General features: G+C 47.9%; 1 long non-coding RNA gene and 1 other non-coding gene across 2 annotated transcripts in view; both read right to left on the reverse strand.

Moving 5' to 3' along the window:
- LOC138929800 (uncharacterized) overlaps nucleotides 1–10,840 on the reverse strand; it is a 44,013-nt gene extending 33,173 nt beyond the window's left edge. Inside the window, exons 1-2 of the long non-coding RNA XR_011445985.1 lie at nucleotides 10,754–10,840; nucleotides 4,920–5,574 (exon numbers count right to left, since the gene is read on the reverse strand). This is a non-coding gene — a long non-coding RNA (uncharacterized lncRNA). The remainder of the gene's footprint in view (nucleotides 1–4,919; nucleotides 5,575–10,753) is intronic.
- Nucleotides 10,841–13,315: 2,475 nt separating this feature from the next.
- On the reverse strand, nucleotides 13,316–13,422 carry LOC138427345 (U6 spliceosomal RNA). The gene has a single exon (XR_011251953.1). It is a non-coding gene; the product is annotated as a U6 spliceosomal RNA (small nuclear RNA).
- Between the last annotated feature and the right edge of the window lie 6,842 nt (nucleotides 13,423–20,264).

The raw sequence follows: 20,264 nt of genomic DNA on the forward strand, positions 1-20,264 counted from the left end.
TCTGGCCAGGAGTGGAGGAGACATGGAAACAAAGAGAGCCACCCACAGAGGCTATGCCACTAGCCAAGCAAGAACTCCTAGACCTGAGAGTGGTGGCAGTGAGACCAGACAGAAGAGACTGGCCAGATATGCCATGCCACAGGAGCCAGCCTGCAGAGGACAGGATGAGAAAGCAGCGGACTTAGGGGATGCGCAGCCGGGTAAGGTCCAATGATGCTGAGGCGATGAGCAAGTCAGGGACGCCAGGAACAAAAAGGAGAGGAGAGGCTGCTGGGATGAGCATGAAAATATCTTCCCCTTTGTCGGTCAGCATTTGGCAATCCAGAACAGTTCAGCCAACCCCGGAAATTTTAATTACACAAAGCTCAAACTCACGCTCTCCCAAGTCATTTCAAAACACCGTCTCCAGGTGTCTTTCATGCTGAGAAGCTGAGAGCCAGGAGAATATTCAAACTAAACCATCTTTGTCGCCACTCAGTCATCGAGTATCTTGAAAACCCCTGAACAATTCTTATTTTATAGTGTTCACCCTCTGTGGGAACGCTCCGTCTGTGAAGGACAAACTTCTAAGGAAGAGTAGAGAAAAAAATCAATCAAACAGTCATTCCCTTGACTGATCAATAGGTGTCTGTCAGGGAAATTCTACTTCTCCCATCTGTGCTAGTTAAGTGGGTCCTTACAGCACTGAACAATACTTATACCTCGCTGAATTTCTCTTCGTGGCAATTTGCAGCCCATGCCTCTCTGGATTTTCCCTGACTTCAGCACAGAATTTGAATTAGGCAAGATGCTAGGGATGCATGGGAAGCTACTGTCCATAAGTGGTATCAAGATAAGTTGCCCAAAGGGGAGTTCTGAATGGCACCCCTCCCTGCTGCAGGGTACGAGCAGGCACATTCGCATCTGAAGTCTGCCATCTGATCTTCCCACAGCCAGCTGCTGTTCATCACCAGGGTCTCCACTCCCCCAAGGGGGACCTCCCTTATACCAGCTACAGTGCACCCCCTCAGAGGCAAGGAAGGGTCTATATCCTGCTCTGTGTGGTGTCTGCACAGGTGTACTAAAGATTTTTTTTAATCAAGTTATGAATTTAAGAAGCATGCACTTTACTGAATGTAAGTTACACCTCAATTAAAAGGAAATTAAAAAATAATTACAAGTGTGAAATATACCCTTCCAGAGCCCACGACACTACCCAGTCCTATTTGTTTTCTTTAGCACATAGACCATTGTCTGCAAATAGATAGTTATCGAGAGAGGCACTGTCTGACACTGTAACCAGTCATGTGTCTATTGAAGCTTAAATTAGTTTAAACTAAACGAAAACCTTTTTTTTTTTTTTTTGGCTGAGCCATGCAGCAGGCAGGATTTTAATTCCCCAACCAGGGATCGAACCCATTCCTCCTGTAGTAGAAGGACAGAGTCCCAACCACTGAACCGCCAAGGAATTCTCAACTTAAATAAATGAGCTTTAAAATGAAGGTCCTCAATCATACTAGCCACATTTCAAGTGCTCCATGGTCAGATACGACTGGTGGCCACTGACACGTACAGTTCATGAATGGAACATTTCAATCATCACAGAAGGTTGTGCTGGGCTAGAATGTAAGTTTCAGGAAGAAAACCATCTGTCTAGCTGATTCCTAGCTCCAAGAACAGAGCTAGGCACATGGAAGGTACTTCATAAATACTTGCTGAACATGGGAATTTTGTAATACCAAAAAAATCATGGGGCAAAAAATCCAAACCTGGAAACATCCTAACTGTACACACAAGGGATTGGTTAAATAAACTTTGGCACATTCTATTGTGGAACTCTCTCTAGTCATTAAAAGGTGTGAGGTAGATGTGTATACAATGACTCAGACAGACATCCAGACCATGTGAAGTGAAGAAGATTAGGTTCTTAAAAATATGTACAGTGTGACTTCCTTTTATTAAGAAACACAAACCAAGAGTAGTCAGGAATGCTATACATCACACTGTTAATAGCAGTTACTGCTGAGCAGAATTAGAGAAAAGAATTTATATTCCGAATTCTTCTGTAATGTTTGAATGTGTAATGAGTGCTTTACCAAAGGGTTTTTTTTTTAAGATTTAAAATAAAATCACATGCAGCCCTTTAAGAACAAAAAGAAAGCAAGAAATCCCACATTGCAAACTGTCCCAAGAATATACAGAACATTTCTTAAATAATTACCAAGTGCCAAACTCTTTGCCAGCTTTGCTTCAGTTAATCTTAACAATGTCTCTATAGTTAAATACTATTATCCTCTGTAGAAAATGTAGACTAATAATCAGAGAACTCAAGTAGCTTTCTCAGAGTCACACAGCTAACACACAGCACAACCGGAATCTGAACTCAGCTCTGGTTCTACAGCTCACAGTTCTGGCACACTCGCAGAAAGCACAAGCGAACCCCTCCCCCCTCAAAAAAAAGCTGAATCCTAGAGGATCCCTCAATCAGGAGCTCTATCCATATGGAAACCAGAAGAGGGCCAAGCTACAGCAAGGAGCATGAAACCTACCAAACCTTAAAGAAAACGGCTTTTGCTGCTCAGGACAGTAGGAAATACAGCAAAATGACGCTGGCCAGCCTCCCTCTGCCTTGACTCCTCAGCCCTCCGCAGTTTCCTTCCTTGAGTAACACACACACACACAGACACACACACACACACAGACACACACACACACACAGACACACACAGACACACACATACACAGACACACACATATACAGACAGACACACAGACACACACACAGACACACACACAGACACACACACACAGACACACACACACACACACCCTGACAGCAATGCCGCAAGGATCGATCTCATGCCCATGAACATGTGGTAACGTAAGCTGGTGGGGACCTCCCAGCTCCCCAACAGATGCCTAGACTGTGCCTTTCTTTGCTGGACTTTCAGCCAAACCCCCCTGAAGAGAGGTTCCCAGTTCACCCGAGATATCTGAGCCAAAGCACAGGAGAGCCCCTTTTCAGCTCCGTGGACAAGACATTCTGGGCTGTGTGCCCGGACGCTTGTTTAGCTTCACACTTGACACAAATGCTGTGAGTGTTTACCCACAAACACACACGTGCACACACCAACAGAAGCTGTTGCGGTGGCAGTATTTCTAGAAGAATTACCCGAAACTGTACTACAGCAATATGGAACTATATCGTGGTGCCTATCAGAGAACGCAATCTAATCCATCCTCAGCAAAGTTCCAACCACTGCCCGGAAAATTCAGTAGGAGATGAAATGTAATACTCTATTAAGCCTTATTTTGCCAGCACAAGTGAGAGCTCACTCAAGCATGGAGAGTCATTAAAATGGATCTTACATATATCATTATAAATTTAATAATCGCCATGACGGCTAGAGTTCAAGTTAAAATGAATGTCAGCTGAGCATGACCAATTGATGTTACCCCAGCTGCCGTGGAGCCTCACTTGGGGTTACAGTCTGTTTCCAAAGGCTCCATGGTACATGTGGACCCAACGCAGGGACAGATGGGAAATGCAGACAAGCACACCGCGCCAAGGAGAGGCCGTCATAATTGCACATTATCTCGGTGTACCAGCCCAATTAAAAATTTCTACAGTGTCAGAGGTCCCAAACGTTCCTCTGCTAAAGTTTCTGGACATCAAACCTGGCTCACACTTAGTGAAATGCAGTTAATCCCAGGACCTGTTCACAACAGTTACTGGGTTTCCTCCCATCTCTCAGAAAGCTCCCGCAGAAACAGGAGCAGAGAGGTCTTGTAGGCTGGTTATTCACTGAATAAATCAAAGGCCACAAAACAAATTTCACTTATCTAGGTGCCTAAGATAGTAGGCACTCTTTCTGCTTTATGGTGAGTGCAGCTTCAGGAGTGGAAACTTTCCTTTTTTTTTAGGATAGCGTCACTATCTGTGTTTTTACAATGTAGTTTGTTTCCATTTATCTTTACTTTTTCAAGGTCAGAACAAAGCCCCATACTAAATCCTTTTCAAACACGTGCACAGCCATTGAAAATTATAGGGAAGAATTGTAAGGCTAGGTTTCACCTCCACGGGTATTTCACACAAGGGATGAATTTTTTTAGACTCATGAAGAGAAGCGGTACTCCACCCCACATGGAGAGAATAGCAGAAGGTTTTCCTCAACCATCCACAACATTTCAAAGGAAATATCAGAAATTATTTTCAGATTAACACAGACTCTGGCTCCACTCAAGCTGTACTTAACCTTGGCCACTGCCTGGTCCTAGCAATTCCCCTGGGAATGAGGAAGCACAGCTTCAACTTTCTTCCTGAACAACCAGCCACTCAATGCTACTCTCGAAGGCTTTTGAAGACAAGTTGAACTTTAACTGGTAGACACAAGTCCTGGGTGACTGCGGCTTTCAGGCTGATGACAGCAAATGACCTATACTCGATGGGCCTTTTTAAATGACTTTGACATTCTCACAGATGAGGCGAAAGAGCGGAGTAGAATATGTTTTTGATCCATAAACACAAGAGCCAGCAGACCTCATGGCGAATAACTCAAATGAAACCACCACTGTCAAGAGTACCATTTCCAAAAGGTGCTAACAGTGTATGAATCCCAAAGGGAGCATCAATACAAAATAAGCTCATATTTGACTTAGAGGACACCCACACTGTTTGTTAACTCCCTGAGCTAAGGCTTATACATCTTTGTCTTTCTGATTTTTGCCTTCTTTCTCTTTCCCTTTGCCTACCAACAAGCCAAACTTCAAGTTCAGCACTAGGACCTGGCAAGTCAAGAGCCACCATCCTGCCTCCTCAACCAGAAAAAGACAAACCAGCATAATCAAAGACACAGCAACAACAAGGACGACCACCTGGCGCCCTGAATCCTGCTTAGCAATTCCGGCGCCATAAGCCAAGCAACAAAATTCTCACTTACCCTCTTTTGATCTTCCAGTCCGTGGGTAACCAGTTTTCTCTTCTGCTGCTGGCTGGACTCAGAAATGGATTCCATTTCCCAGGAATAAAATTCCCTCTCTTCTTCAGTGGTGCTTCCAAATCCACAGTGGAATAAAAGAACCCAGGCAAAAGCGATGCATGCAGGCGGCCAGACGCAGCTCCTGCCAGCCGAGGAAATCCACACGACCTTGTCAAAGGCCTCCCCCGTTTCTTCAAACCCAGTCGGGGACCTCTCTTGCCATCACTGCCTTAGCAATGAGGGTGGCTGCTCCGGCATCGTGAGAGCTGGGATTTGGGACTTTTACTCCAGCTCCAGTCCTGGCCTCCTGAGTGCCCAGAGGACAGATTTGGGCAGAGACGAGTCCATATCCTGGGGCATGCGCCACATCACTGCCCCAGAAATCCTTTCCCTCACCGTCTCCTTGGCACCGATACTTTATATGTCAATAACAATGTAAATGGGCATTTAATCCACCGAGCTGATGGCACCCACATCCCTCTCCGGCAGCCCCCGACTCCCATAAATCACCACAAAGCTGCTCGCAGAGCCGCCCCTCACAATTCCTGCGAGTGCTCATCACCGAGGTTGCTCCCTTCCCGAGCTGTCATCTTCCTCCATGGAGCAAGACCCATACCTGAGGAGAAAAGTTTCAACGGTCAGAATCGCCTTGTGCAGAGGAGGAAAAGTGTGAGCTTCCTTGCCCACCATCTGAAGTCCACACCCAGCAGCCAGCATTGATCTTCCTCTGAGCCTCGCCATCCTCCGAGCACATCCCTAGACGCGCACCTGCGGGCCGCCTGGGTTCCCCACTCCCGCCGGGAAAAGGCACACAGAGGACCCTGTTCTCCAAACACACACACCAGAGACAGAAATGAATTCTTTCTCAAACCTATGTGGGGTGCATCGTCATCATAGGAATAAAGCACCCAGATATGATAAGACAGGGAAGCAATGGCCTGTGAAGCGAAAAGGCATCAACACTTCTCTCCTAATTACAGCTGCGGAGGCAGCGTGCGGCAGGCGAGACAACGGGGTCCACTGGGGAACTGAAAAGAGCAGACTAGATCATCTGAGAGCTGGAAGGCAACTGTGCCCCAGAGCCGCGTTCCCTGCCTCGGAACCTGCTGGCTGAGAAGGCTCCCAGTCACCTCCAGGCTGACGTCACAGAGCTCAGAGGGGCAGGGAGGGAGGGAGGAGAGGAGGGACCTCCGCACCAAGGAAAGCATTCTGCATGGGATGCACCTTCCATGAACATCTAAGGGAGGGAACATATTGGAGAATCCCCACGAAGAAGCACCAATAAATGATTATGAATGCCTTTTCCTGTAGCATCAGCACCATCAGAAAAGAAATTTAAAAAGGGGCGGGGGAAGCTCTTACCAAAAGGCACTCATCTCTTGCCAGCATTTCTAATCAACGCACCAGCCATTCTACAATTCAGGCTGCGCCAGCCTCCGGGAGAGCTGTGGCCAGATCCGGCCGCAGTGGGCATCAGACAGAAGCCCTCACACCCTCCCTTGCAGCTGTCCTGACCGGTGGCTACTTTGGAATGAGGCCGAAGCCACCCTCTGTCACAAAAGGCTTCCGCACGGCTCAGCGCCAAAGCAGGTTAAAAGGCCAATGAGAGACCCAGACACAGAGGGCTTGCAAGGAGGAAGAGAACAGCTTCTCCTGGAAGAGAAGCTACAGAAAGGTTGAAGGCTTGTCCTATACCATATGAAACACTCAGCAAGAGCAGATTTCTCCAAGTGAATGCCCAAGTCAAAAATGTTCTGAATTTGGCAAGAATTCACCCATGAGAGCTTAATGTCCAGAAGACAAGCATCTCATACACCCACGGGTGGCAGAGCTAAGAAGCCCTCTGCTGGCCTAGGAAATAGCTGAGCTTCCAGAGAAAGCCCTCTGGTTGCCCACCACCATCTTCACAACCCCTTCAAGGGATCCCTGGCAGAGGTGAAACCTTTCAGATTCTATTCTTTTTAGCTCCAGATTACAATGCAAAAACTCTTGCAAATGGGCTCCGAGTAATATTGCCCTTTTCTGAATCTAAACTGAGACCTCAAACTAGAGAACTCAGCCAGATCTAGGTTTGAATCTCAACTTTGCAACTTAATTCACTGTGTGACTCTGAAAAAAGAACTTAACCTCTCTGAGTCTCAGAGTTCTCATCTATAAAGTGGGGATAATGATAGCACATAGGAGTGGGAAGGTCAAGATCACCTCTTGACAGAGGAGGGGATGGAAAGCTAAAGTGTGCTGAATGCTTGCTCTACGTCAGGGGCTCTCTTCTTTACATATTCATTCATTCAACAAATCTCTGTGTGCCAGTTATCTTGCTCCAAGGTCCTTGGCTTCCCTGGTGGCTCAGGTGGTAAAGAATCCGCCTGCAATGTGGGAGACCTGGGTTCAATCCCTGGGTTAGAAAGATCCCCTGTAGAAGGGAAAGGCTACCCACTCCCGTAATCTGGCCTGGAGAATTCCACGGACTGTATAGTCCATGGGGCTACAAAGAGTCGGACACGACTGAGCAACTTTCACTTTCAGCCTTGGGTTAGAGATAAGACAACTGCTGATGAGGAAGATGAAGTAACCTGCTGAAAGTCACACAGCTAGAAAGTCGTGGGACTGGGAATTGAACCCATGTTTGACTGCAAAGTCCTTGCTCATAGCCACGCCTCTCTGGCAGGATCGCTGTTATTTGGCTTTTCACATGCAGCCTGAGTCCAGAGGCCACACTTCTTACCGCTTCTGGCTCTCCTCATGAATAATAATAAAAGAAAAAAAGGCCCCGCCCAAAGGATCTCCTACTTGGACAGCCCTTCTCCAGGGGGGCCGCGGTGTCCTCAGCCCTTGTTTCTGAGAACAGCTCTGCGCTGTACGCCAGACCCTGGCTGTCTCCCGGGTGAGACCCTGTCACATCCCATCACGCCAGCCAGTGCACACGCCCCAAGTGCACATGGGCACAGACGTCCTCGCCACAGAAAAACCTCCTGGTCAGTGGGGAGTGGGAGGATGTTCAATACCTCCTACGAGCCTTTTGTTTTTTTTTTTCCTGGGAGTCGGTCTCCACCACGTCTGGGGCTGTCACCGTCCTTGTGCTGGAGCCAGGGTAGGGAGGGGATACCTGAGAAAGGGAGAAGCGAGGATGCTACTCTCGGCTGGCGGCCAGGTCCAGTCAGTTTCCTGATGGGGGGAGGACTTCATGAGAGCAGACCCTGATGTAAAAGCTCTGATTTCTTACTGCCCAGAGAAATCTCAGGAAGTTTTCAAACATACTTGAATTCAAAAAAAAAAAAGAGAGAGAGAGAAAGAGCTGAAAGGCAGGACTAACGGACCATTTCACTGGATGGTTGAGAAGTCAATATGTTTGCTGGATTGATCCCTAAATGCAGCTACAGAGCAGCAGCTTCTCCTCTCCGTTCCCTAAGTCAGCCAGGAGAAGTGCAAGGGAAAGGGAAGGAAGAAAACTGGACCACAGAGGGATCAGGGCGCATCACAGGCAAGCCCAGCTCCTCCTTAAAATCCAGAAGACCAGACCAGCCATCCTGAAGACATCCTGAACACACTGCCGGGGCTTCCTCCTGCTTAGTCAAACAGTCTCCGAAAGCCTTCAACGGCCCACTCCACATACGCCCAACCCCCTCTGCCTTCTGGGTAACCCCAGGAGAAAGTTTTTTAAAGACTGGTTTGGAGGCACAACCCAGGACTTGGGGAGCCAAGCCAGGGTCTAGCCTCCGATGCAGAGGTATCCTTTCAAAAGGCCCAGGGAGGTGTCACTCCCCCAGGAAATGCCAATTTGGAATGCCAGGTGCCAGGCAAGCCGCAGGCCAATCCCTCCCATGTACAACGCACTCGTTCCTTCTGCCTGGGTGCTGGCATCGCGGACCCATTTTATATGCTTTAATAAAGCATCCTTCTTATTCTCCAAAGTTTTCAAAATTGGGCATAGCCCCTTTGGCTTTCTCCTCACCCCCTCCCTCTCCCCAGTTGCTCCTGCCCCCAGGTGGCTCCAAGATTGGGGAAACTGGTTTTAAACCTGGATTAAAGGTTAATGGGATGAGAAAGGGCAGCCTGACCTATTTCATCTTCTAACTGAAGTTAGGCTTCTGAAAGAAGGGTGCATCGCCTCTGGAATGGTCTAATTAACACTCACCACCAACACAGCATTTTTAATTAGTCTTTGGTGCCAATAGGGGAAACGGAGGAGCTTCTTGGCAATCAAGCCTTTCATTAATCAATCAATAAATAAGTTACAGAAGATGTAAGAAAGAGATCCAAGGAGGCATGGTGGTTTCCGGGCTGAGTTTTTTAAAGTTATTATTATTATTATTTGGGGGCGCCTTTTTTTTTTTTTTGCAACCAAAGGGATCCCTGCCAAGTCGGCCACTTTGCTAAGCTGCCAAGGAGGGCTGACCGAGCCGGCAACCCCGGAGCCTTTATTTGCGCACGACTAGGGAGTGGAGCGTGCTCCCGCCTCTTCCCTGAAGAAAAGAAAGGATCGCACACAAAAATAAGTCACTAGGGCCCCAGCTGGGCGGCGCAGGCTGCTGCTGCCACCACCACCGGGGTTCCTTTGCCGGCAAGAAAGGAGCCGGCTCAGCGGAGCGCACACCCGGGAGGCGCCTTGGCTCCCGGCCCTTGGGCGCCCCCTCCCCACCCACTGCCCACGCCCTCGCCCTCGCCGCCGCCCGCTACCCTGAGCGTGGGAGAGAGCGCCAGGGAAACCGGAGGCCTGGCCTCCTTTACCCGGCTTCGATCCACCTACACTCATTCATACACACACACACACACACACACACACACACACACACACACACGGATATGGACAGACACAGAAAAGAGACTCAGACACAGGCATAGCAGACACTCGCAGAGGTCCAGACATACACACAGACTCACACCCACACACCCCCACACACATAAACCTACCGAAGCTCAGATCACACACTCGAGGGTGCACACCCACCCAGAGAGGGACACGCGCAGACAGGTACCAGACATGCAGAGGCAGAGGGGTCTATAAGACAGAGGCACAGACAGAAAACACACACAAGCGCAAGATACACAGACAGGCACACAGAGGGAAGAGACACACACAAAAACCGAAAATGCATGGAGATGCTGACAGAAGGATCCACAAACAGCGATACTCACCCGGAAGCACCCGGAGAGGGCGTTCGAAGACACCCACGCCGAGAGCACACACAGAGGGGCCCAGACGTGAGGAGACACCCAGAGATCCAGTCTCGCAAAGAGCGGCATCACGCACAGAAACACACAAGCAGAAGGCATCAGAAACAAGCACACGCACGAGAAGATACACCCAGCTTCAGGCGCGCACACCCAGAGGGACACACACCCACTCTGCATGGGGGCGTATGCGGCGTAGCCGGAGGCCGGGGAAAGTGCTCCTGGAGCTCGCTCGCAGAACCGCCTCGGACGGAGCACCTCGCCGCGCGCCCCAGCCAGCATCTGCCGGGCAAGACTTTGCCAGCGTATCTCTGAACAAGGGACCGCCGGCCGTCCGCGTCCGCCGGCCGGGTCTCGGTGCTGCAATCACGCGTCCAAGGAGGCCTGGGTCCTCCGACAGGGTTCCGGAGTGGAGATGTGGCCCCCGCGCCGCTCCGCGCGGGGCCAGCCCTCTCCCCGCCGGCAGTCCCCGCCCTGCCCGGCCCCCGGAGCCCAGCACAGAGCATCCCCAAGTCCTCGCCTTCCCGCTCGTCCCGTTGCGAGGCAAACTTTCGCCCGGCTGGTCCAGGCGCGGGGCAGCTTGGCCCAGCCGGGCCCCCGGGGATGGCTCGGGGAGCTCCTACCTGCGCCCACGCGGCTTCGCGGAGCCGCCGCCTCCAGCCGGTCTCGCACGGCGCTCCGGCCCGCGCTTCTCAGTCGCGGCCGCTGCCGCTGCAGCCGCTCCTTGCCCTCCCGTTACCCGGGAAACCGCCTCCCCCTCCCTCCCGCCAACCAACCAGCACCGTTCACATGGCGCCTCTAAGCCAATGGGTGATCTCGGAATTCCGGTCCTCTTCCAGGGTCCGGAACCCCTTCCCAGGCTAAGGGACCAGACCGGGAGGCAGGGCTCTCACTAGAGCTACTGCTACTAAAAGGTGGGGTCCCCGGGGCCAGAGAGAGTCATCTGGTTTCTCTACAGGGACCATTCTTCTGTGGGACATAGTACCTGGCACTTTTAGAAAGACCCACAAGACTGGAGAACTTGAGTCTGAAAATTCCCAGGGCACCTACTTCAGCCTTCCACTAAAACCAGAATTCTTTCAGACAGGGAGCTGTCCAGCCTTGAGCACCTCTCTGGATGGAGCGCTCGCCTTTTCCCAAGGCAATGCTTAGTGCCTCCTCCCTTTTAGAGCTCCAACTAGAAGCAAGTTCTTTCCAGAACAGAACTGATCCTGACCCCCGACCAAGACCCGTGTCTGCTCTCTTGAACCTGTAGGAAAAAAAGGTTCCCGGCTACTTATGAGGCCTTCAGAAACTAGACCACACACGCTGTTCCCCAGGTGACCCTTCTTCAGGAGGCTCTTCTTTCATCTTTTCCCAGGGCCAGTTTGAAATCAGAGAGGCTTGTGCTCATCCCTGTCCCTCTACCCCTGTTTCAGGTGTCAGTCTGGGACACAATGCCCAAGTGGGAGGAATCTCCGCATCCTAGCACCATTTGCTAAACGGACCCAAAGTGGAGAAAACAAACATTTTCTCATCTCTTAAACCCAGATCAGTTCCCCAAATATGGAGTAAGAGGAGAGACATGCATGTCCAGAAAGGGACTTGGGTTGTCACCGCCATCTCTGAAGACCTCATTTCCCTCCTATTTAATCCTCCAATCAAAACTTACTTCTTCATGTGGGGCATCCAAGGTGAGAAGGCATGGAGTCCTACTGGTTCTGGCAGGAGAGTGGCCTGGCCCTTTCAAAGCCTATGGATGCCACCAGGCTGCAGGCCTGTCCACAGTCACAAACAGGTTTTGCTACATCACCACGTGGTGAGGACCATATGGGCCCAGCATTCTCAGGGTGCTATTGGCCCCGAGCTCAGTGCACAGGCCGAAGCAGAAGGTCAGTCCTGCTTCTGGGTCCCTATTTGAGGTCTGGGAGGAGATTCCTGCTCAGGAAGAGGGTGGCAGTCCCCAGGTGTGGTGGTAAGAAGGGGGCGGAAGCCTCCTATTGAGACCAGAGGGCCCAGCTGCAAGATGACAAGGGTGAGGCAGTTGCAGCTGGGGTGGAATGGCACCTAGGGCTTGTGGTCCCTCCAACAGAGACACAGGTTACATGCCTGGATCCTGCCCCAGAGGGGCCCATTGAGAATGGTCACAAGACAGACCTGAAAAATGAAAACCATGCCACTTTCTTAGCCAATTCTTGTGGGTCTGTCTGAGGTCATGCAAGGACTATGACCAGCAGGGGAATGATAGGAAAGTAACACTGTGTAGCCGGTTGTAGGGAGTATGATGATCAGAAGAACACACAGGTCTGAGACAGACAGCCTGGGCTGGAATCCTCTCTGATATTTATCAGCTATACAATCTTATCTCTGAATCTCCATTTCCTCAGCTATAAAACAGAAAAGTTATTATTCCTCCTGACAGAGAAGTTCTGAGGATCAGGTGTGATCATAGGTGAGCATATGCTTTGAAAGCAAGAATGTACCTTGCAGAAGAGAAGGGCTTTTACAATAAACCCAGTTTGCCCATGTGATGGTTAATTTTATGTGTTAGCTTGGCTAGGCTGTGATACCCAGTTTTTGGTCAGATACCACTCTAGATGTTGCTACAAAATGATTATTAACATTTAAATCAGAAGACTTTGAACAAAACAGGTCACTTTCTATACTGTGGATGAGCCCTATCCACATTCATTTAATCAAAGACCTTGAAAGAAAAGACTGAGGTCCCCCTAAGGAAAAAGGAGCTCTGCCTCCAGATTAGCTCTGGACTTACAACTGCAGGATCAACTCTTCCCAGGCTCTCCAGCCTGCCATTCTGCCCTCCAGATTTTGGATTTGACAGACTCCTACAAATACACGAGCCAATTCCTTCAAACAAATCCATATCTATCAGAAAGGGGAAGAGAAGGAACTATATAATGTAGACAGATACATAAATATATACATATCCTGTTGGTCCTGTTTCTCTGGAGAACTGTGACTAATACAGCCCTCCCTAGAATGAGGAGGATTTGCCAGGCAAATCCAAAGAGGAGACAACCAAGCAGCCAGATCTGTAGCCTGATCATAAGCCAACCAGTCATTGACGTGTTTCCCCAAGTCTGGGCCAAGTGGGCTTTGACTTACTTTCTTTTTTTTTTTTTTTTTAGTTTTTTATTTTTTTAATTTTTAAATCTTTAATTCTTACATGTGTTCCCAAACATGAAAAAAATATGGAATGCTTCACGAATTTGCGTGTCATCCTTGTGCAGGGGCCATGCTAATCTTCTCTGTATCGTTCCAATTTTAGTACATGTGCTGCCAAAGCGAGCACTGACTTATTTTCACATGTAGTTTTGATCCACCAGTCTACACCACAGCCTTTCACCTACTAGAGGTGGACATCTGGGGGAACATTTTTCTAAACTAGCTCTCTTTCTCTCCTGCCACCATGCCTCCCACCCAGTCCCCACCTGCACACTAGGATCCAAGAGGATAGAGTTAGTTTTAAGGAGATGCTGTCTGACCAACCTCCCTCTCTCTCTTACACACACACACACACACACACACACACACACACACACACACACACACTGGAATCCCAAATGAGAGTTGCAGCAAATGCCTTAACAACTTCTACCCATTGCAAGACCATTTTTGCCTTTATTAAGAACGCACAAAGTTTAAAAAATTACATCCAGTCACCCATTTAGGGTCCTAACCCCAAATCTGCCCCATCACCTGAGGAGGGGGTTATTTCTATTTCACCAATGCAGAAAAACAGGAAGTATAGTATAACCGGGTCTCCCAGGGACTAGAACTGCAAGCCTAGGGACTCAGCTGCTCCCCTGACACCTTCAGGAAGGGGCTGTCCCTTCTTTTGTCTCCCTTTTTGCTCACTCACCTTCCTGGTGGCCTAACACAGCTGGCAGTCCCAGTCTGTATCAGGATCTCTCTGTGCAAATACCCAATACCCTCTGGGACTTTATTCAAATTCTCATGACAGAATCTCATTCATCACTGACCTTTAGGTCAGATCAGAAGTCAATCAGCAGTAGCAAATGCAAAAGAAATCTTTCAATCATTGGACAATGTCAGACAGTTGTAGCACACAGTGAGAGGAGGACATGCCAAGGTACTTACTTAACTCATCTTCTGAGCCCTAATGTTGACCCCCTGCACCCCTATTTGCTTATCTTCAAGAGTGCCCATGTTGCCCTCTTTCAGAGCTATGGAACCCCTGAACAAGTAACTTGTGAGGCTCTTTAGGAAATTAAAGTAGATTCTATTTTTCTATAAATTGAGGAACATCTTTCATCCAATTTCAAGAAGACTCTGGTCTTAGGCCTCTAGTAAGCAGGCAGGCTTGGCAGATTCGTTGCAGACAGTCTTAACACGTGTGACAGCAGACAGAGGTGGCACCTTAGGTACAGAAATGTTCTTGTGTCTTTAGTTGCCTGTGAATTGAACACAGGGCCGCTTGGCCAGCAGAGTGGTAAAGAATTTGGAAAATGTCCCTTTGCACCTTATCTTTTTGGACTGGTGAACTTTCACTATCTTTGGGGACCCAGTTCTAAGAATTTTCCCCTAAAGCCCTGGTCAGAATTGGCTGTTCTCTCTTTGGGCCTCTCAGAGCACTCTGTACTCTTCTAGTGTCTGCCACGCCACACCATAATCACTCCTTTTCACGTTTCTCCCCCTGACTAGTCATTTGTGTATTCATCCTTCACTCAATCCCGCAACAGGTTTTATTGCCAATAAAGATTCTGAGACACAGCAGTGAGCAAAGCACGAAAGGTCCTTGCTCTTGTGGTGAGAGAGGAAGACGATGGAAAAGAAATAAATGTTTAGTCAAGGGTATTTGAGAAAATCATTAGGGCTCTGTGGGGAGTAAAAATAGGATGGGGTAACAGAGAATGACCAGGTAGGTAGCAGTAGGTGACTTCTTTGAGAAGAAATTTAAACTGAGATCTGAGTTATAAGGAGGATACAGCCACACAAGGATCAGGAGGAAGAACATTCCAGACAGAGGCAGCTCCTAGTACAAAGACCATGAGGCAGATGGCAAAGCAACAGGCATGGCGCGTTCATGGGGCAAAGAGAGGGTTAGTGTGACTAGGGCAGAGCACTCACAGCCATCTAGGGAAAAACAAGCCTAAGGAGGTGGCAGGAACAGGGAAGCATCCACCCCTCTTTTCTGTACCCCTGCATGATACCAGCTTGACCCTCACCCACCGTATTCCCCTTTTTCTGAGACTTAGCTCAGTTTGTCTCTTCCAACATAGCAAACATCTCACTCTATGCTCCTTCACCTCGTCCTTTCCCTCCATATACACCCTTTAAGTTTAGGGTATATTATATCTGTATGATTATGTTTTCCAACTCCTTCATTCGTTGAGTTGATAAGTTTTATTCAGTTCAGTTCAGTTCAGTCACTCAGTCATGTCCGACTCTTTGTGACCCCATGAATCGCAGCACGCCAGGCCTCCCTGTCCATCACCAACTCCCAGAGTTCACTCAGACTCACATCCATTGAGTCAGTGAAGCCATCCAGCCATCTCATCCTCTGTCGTCCCCTTCTCCTCCTGCCCCCAATCCCTCCCAGCATCAGAGTCTTTTCCAATGAGTCAACTCTTCGCATGAGGTGGCCAAAGTACTGGAGTTTGAATGACCACATATACCAAGAACTGACATGCCTCTGCAGTATGAACTGATTGATTAGAACACACGAAGAGTCAGAAGATCTCTGAGAAGTCAAGAGATGACACAAAGGTTTGTAATAAAGGAAATCTTTATCACTAGTCCTCATTCAAAGCCTCTCTGCTCTTGGTTTACTCGCCTTTTTAATGGGACTGGTTATTCCACTCCCAGGCTCACAGAAAATCAGAGGAAAGCATTGATCCCTACAGTTGGCAAGTTGACAACTCTAAGATGTAAGAGAAGACCATCTGTCAGCAAGAGAAGAAACCATTAAACCTATGAAAACCAAAGCGAAAGGTCTGGGCAATCTGGGACCACTTAGTGAATGGACAATCAATCTCAAACATCTCATCCATTCATTAAACTACATGGATTCCTCATAATGCTGACTCTGAATCCAACAAAGGTCTTATAAGGAAGGGAAGGTCTTAGTATGCTAGAAAGCTTTTCATGCAGATTGGCTAAACAAAATTTAATGGACAAACCCAAGGCTTCTAGGAAAGTTCAGCTGTCAAAAATGACTCGCGTTCTGGACAGCCAGTATTTGACACTGATTGAACTATTAATTACAATTTATTGAGCAACTCTAAGATGTGCCACTTGCTTTAAATACTTGACTTCATTCAAACCCCACAGCAATGCTAAAAGTTGGGACTGCTAGCATCCCTGTGTTTTGAAGGAAGAAAGAAGAGAAAACAGCCTCAGGGAGTTTAGTGGCAGATCTTTTATAACCCAAATCAAAAGATGAAAGAGAGAATACTCAATATTTCTTTCTTCTTTTTTTATTCCTCTTAACATTTAATATAAATCTGGGGATACAGTAAGCTCTCAAAGCAGGGGCTTTGTCCCAGGAATTGTACCAGCAACCAGAGATACAGTGAAGAACAGGTCAAGCACAGAATCTGTCCTCAGAGCAGTACAGCGTGAAGATCTGATGAGTCTATTCCGTTGTTTTGAAAACAATCAATTTGCTGTGATTCTATTAAATATGACTCTCGTTCTGGATTTTTTTGGAAGCAGCTGAAGTTTCACTCTTGAAAAAAAGAAGTGCTAAATTGTAGTAAAGTCTGAAGTTTATGTTTGAAGAAAATTCACCACCCCCACCTCTACTGAGCCCATTCCTGGGGCAGCCTACCGTCCTCATTTTGTCCCTTCTGCAACTTTGAAGAGTCACTGACTGGAAGCCACTCCGTCCTCCTCATCGGCAGAATGGTCATTGCAGGGGTGGTAGGGAGGGGAGAGAGGGATGGGCTCTGACCTTCTGGTTCTCCCTCCTGCCCCTGGCAGGTTCTCCTCAAACTCTTCCTTCATCATCCTTCACTCAGCACCCCCGTGACTGCGCAGCTAGACCAGACGGAAGGAGTCTGTTTTCCCGACAGAGAGTGGGTGAGACAATGCCCCATTGTCTGAAATAGACAGTAGCTGGGAGGGAGTTTATTGTCAGCCAGCAAGGGAGTGGAAGCAGGGGGTGGACTGGCTCTGGTTCCCCAGTCCCCGGTGGCTGGCACTTCTGCAAACATAGGAGGATGCTATAAAAACAGGCTTGGTGAGAAACACCCACATGAGAAATGAGCACATCAGTTGGGCTGTGGAGCAGTCAAACGTAGAGAAAAGCGCTCAGAGTGGGACATCCTAGGGAGGTTGGAATGGGTAACAAGATTCAAGCTAGAAGTTGATTTTAGTGGTTTTGGTTTTCAAGATATCTTAAGAAAGTGGGGGCATATACGTACTAGAAATGGAGTTGAAACTAAAAATTCAAAACAAATCCAGTGAATATTTATTGTGTATCTATGTTCCGTGAATGTAAGAATGAGATTCTTTGGAAGCCAATAGTCAAGGAACATTAGAGGAAGAAGAGGTCTAGGGGATCTAGGAAGGAAATCTGTGTCCTGGAGAAGGAAGATGAATGGCGAGCGAGCGGTGTGGAAGTGGCGGTCTCAGGTGCCATGCGTACATGCACGCTCAGTCACTTCAGTTGTGTCCGATTCTTTGCAACCCCATGGATCGCATGGGGCTCCTCGCACCAGGCTCCCCTGTCCATGGGATTCTCCAGCAAGCATACTGGGGTGGATCGTCATGCCCTCCTCCAGGGGATCTTCCCAACCCAGAGATCCAACCTGAGTCCCTTGTCTCTCTTCCACTGCAGGCTAATTTTTTACCTCTGAGCCACAGAGGAAGCCCCTTCAGGCACCATGCTTCCTTCCAAAACCCAAAGGGAGTCAGCAGGGAGGAATTTTAAGCTGGAGAAGGGGGAGTGATGCAGTCAGGGTTGCTGTTTAGAGAAATGTCTCTGGTGACCAGTGTGAAGAATGGACTAAAGCAGGGAAGACTGCAGAGAGACAGGAGGCAGCTGCAGCGCAGGAAGCAAGAGAGGGTGAGGATACGGACTCGGGCAATGGCAGACATTAAGCTGTGTCGCCAAGACAACGTGGGGGATCCCAGATCCCACTGCATTCAAGTCTAGAGTGACTCTAATGTCTAAAAGAGAATGGGTGTGCCCTCCTAGATTTTGAGTAAAAGTTTCAGTTATCCCATAACTGAATAGTGTTTGTTTCATGGGTGTGTGACTCTCCGTTGACATTTTGTTTTGCTGGATTCTTCAAAGGGAAGACTCTTGGCTTTGATGATGAAGCCACCCACCCTAGCTTCCTGTGTGTGGATCACAACCTTTCCTGGGAGGGCAGGTGTGGGGCCCCTGGCTTGGCTACTTTGCATAGCACACTGGGAGCATTTGCATTTCCAAAGTCTTATTTCTCCATTGAAAGGGAGCCCCATTAGATTTTTTTTTGTCATGTGGCATCAGAGGAAAGTGGCCTGAAAATCAACGCAAATTCCTTTCATCTGGCAAAGTGTCCAGTGGTCTAACTACTCAAAGTCCAACAGGCTGACCAAGGACAGAAAGAAGAAAAACCCCACTTCAATTCTTTTGGATGGATCCCTGGCTGCCTCCTAACTAGTGCTCACACACACACACACACACACACACACACACACACACACGCAGGCACACGCACAGTAAGCCCTCAGGCTCCACCCCCAAGGGCTTCTTAAGGTACTTTTGAAGTCTGGTGATGTCACCACACTATGCCATTGTCTTTTCCCCTGGGGTTGAGTCAGGGAAGCCTACATATTCCAAATCCTCAAAGAAAATTTTAAAAACTCTCTTCTTTCTGGGTCAGTCGGTTAGCTTCGTGTTTAAACAAAACAAAACAAAACAAAACAAAACAAAGATGAATCCTTCATGAAGAAATCTATCAGTGTGAATGGTGCTGCCATGAATCTCTTTGCCTTCCTTTACCTGCAGAAATCTCCCCTGGAGATAGGATGCTCGGCTCTATGTGAGTTGTAAGCAGGTTCAGGTAGAAGCACCTTGAGCTTCAGAGTCTAAATCCAGAGACTTCAGTTCTATGTCTCATTAACTATTGTTCTGAAAATAATCTTTAAATGTTTAGGTCCAACTCTGTGCATGCAAGCTCAGTCGGTAACTCCTGTTTGACTCTTTGTGACCCCATGGACTATAGCCCACCAGGTGCCTCTATCCACAGGATTTTCCAGGCAAGAATACTGGAGTGGGTTGCTACTTCCTCCTCCAGGGGACCCTCTGGACCCAAGGATGGAACCAGCATCTCCTGAATTGGAAGATGGATTCTTTATCACTGAACCACATGTCCCAGATCCAACTCCAACAGACTTAAGCATGTTGTGATCGAGGATGGGATGAGTTTATGATTTTTAAATGGGAGAACTGTTGTGGTTGCCATCAGACTGAAAAAAAAACTTATTGAATAGTAAATGCTATTGATGAGGGCACGGAGAAACAAATTCAACAGTTTGTTAAGAACATAATCTGTGTTAGGCATTGCTGTAGGCTAGAGTCATAGTATAATAATGGACAAAATCCTTGCCTCATGGAATGTACATCTAGTGTCATTCATTTTGCTGAAAATGTACATGCCTCTTGGAAGGCAGAATGCATCAAAAGCCTTAAAAGTATGTGTACACGCCCTTCAGAACAATCATGCACCCACATATATATATAAGACTGTAAAGTTGTTTGAAAGAGTAAAAAACTTAGGGAAAAAACCTAAACATATTAGATTAAGTTACTAGTCAAATTAATTATATTTCACTTTTACAACTGAATATTGTACTACTATTAAAATAATGTAAGAGAACATTTATCGATTTGGGGAAAATGTTAATGGTATTTTGCTACACAAAAAAAGTTACAAAACTTTTAGGTAGAATATGATTCTATTTGTATAAAATAGATGGAAATAATTAAATGAAAGTTTAGCATCGATTTAACAATATTTACTGAGCACATCCTTGGTGGCTCAGGCAATAAAGTATCTGCCTGCAATGCAGGAGACCCGGGGTTCGATCCCTGGGTTGGGAAGATCCCCTGGAGAAGGGAATGGCAGCCCACTCCAGTGTTCTTGCTTGGAGAATCCCCAAGGACAGAGGAGCCTGGCA

The sequence above is a fragment of the Ovis canadensis genome, chromosome 21 (assembly GCF_042477335.2).
Source record: "Ovis canadensis isolate MfBH-ARS-UI-01 breed Bighorn chromosome 21, ARS-UI_OviCan_v2, whole genome shotgun sequence".
In the NCBI taxonomy this organism is placed as follows: Eukaryota; Metazoa; Chordata; class Mammalia; order Artiodactyla; family Bovidae; genus Ovis; species Ovis canadensis.